This window comes from Scomber japonicus, chromosome 7, assembly GCF_027409825.1.
Source record: "Scomber japonicus isolate fScoJap1 chromosome 7, fScoJap1.pri, whole genome shotgun sequence".
In the NCBI taxonomy this organism is placed as follows: Eukaryota; Metazoa; Chordata; class Actinopteri; order Scombriformes; family Scombridae; genus Scomber; species Scomber japonicus.
This window is the reverse complement of record NC_070584.1, coordinates 16,935,819-16,937,196: the sequence shown is the minus strand read 5'-3', so window position 1 is coordinate 16,937,196 and position 1,378 is coordinate 16,935,819.

The following is a 1,378-nucleotide window of genomic DNA, read 5'->3' as shown; positions in this document are numbered from 1 at the left end:
TCTACCTGGTTGATTAGCACATTAGCGTCACACTGATTAAGAGGGTACGTGGGCATATCAGGCATAGCGTTAGACTGGTTTACATCATATCACACTGACAGAAGTTTCAAGCTCTCTTTTGGTGACTTTGTGTCTGATCCCTCTCAATTGTCTCCTGGTGTGCTGTAGGATTTATCTCATCTCACATTGACTACTGCAATGTTATTTTGTCCTCACTTAGGATGTTAGCTCTTGATCGCCTGCCGTAAGTCTACTCACCAAATCACATACAATCTCAGATTACCCCTACACTTAAGTCTCTTCCCTGCTGTAGTTCCAGTTTGAAATCCTCATTCTTACTTACAGAGCTGTGTACAGTCAGGCTCCTGCATAAGTGACTTTAGTAAATGATAAGTGTTCTACAAATGAAATGCACTTACTGATGATTGTATTGACATTAGGAGCAGAGGTCATACCTAACTACTTAGAAATAATACTGATTTATACCAACAGAGGTGTAATGTTTATTATAGTTATAGTGGGATTAACCTCCTCATCCTCAATAATTCTTCAGCAAGACCTTAAATTACATTCTAGTAACAAGTTTCCACTGATATAAACTGCTAAGAGTAAAATGTATGATGCAAAAAATATTGATAATGCTTCACTTGATGCAATGCTAGAACCATAAAATAAATCATACAGTGTGCTGGATTTAAATGTTTAACTACGATCAATATTTTCATATTAACAGTGCATCAAATGACTATGTGAAGGTGAAAAATGTTGCTTGTAGTGAGAAACCAACAGAGAATTACCACTACACTCAATTATGTAGCTCCTGTCGGCTCTATAAAACATTTTAGTCTGTTTGGCAAATTGTTTTGATTTTCCAGCCCACAAACTCTCATCAACACAGTTTACAGACTGAGGAGAGCAGTGAAAAAGCTCTAAAAACCCACAGTGCAACATCTGTCCAACACCAAGCAAGAGACAGACGAAGTTAGCAACTAGCTGATGAACACAGAGGAGAATTCAACCACTAAAAAGCCATATATCTGTTTTTCTGGAGACCAAAACAGAGCTAAAAAGCAGAGTTAATGTTGGACTGACATTTGCCAGGTGGACACAGACACGACTCCAGATAAATGTCAACACTGTGCCTGATGGATGTGTAGTCTAAATAGGATTTTTTTGTTTTGTTAATATGATCATTATAACAACTTTATAAGGTGACATTATGTCAATATTGTGTTCAGTTTTTTCCACTGCCCCCAAGAAGCCACAAAATCCATGAATGCAGCTTTGATATCAGTGTAATATGATTGAGGTGAAGGAGTAAAACTAGTAAATACAGAATAATTGGATGTGGGAGAAGACGTACAAAAAAGTTTAATCC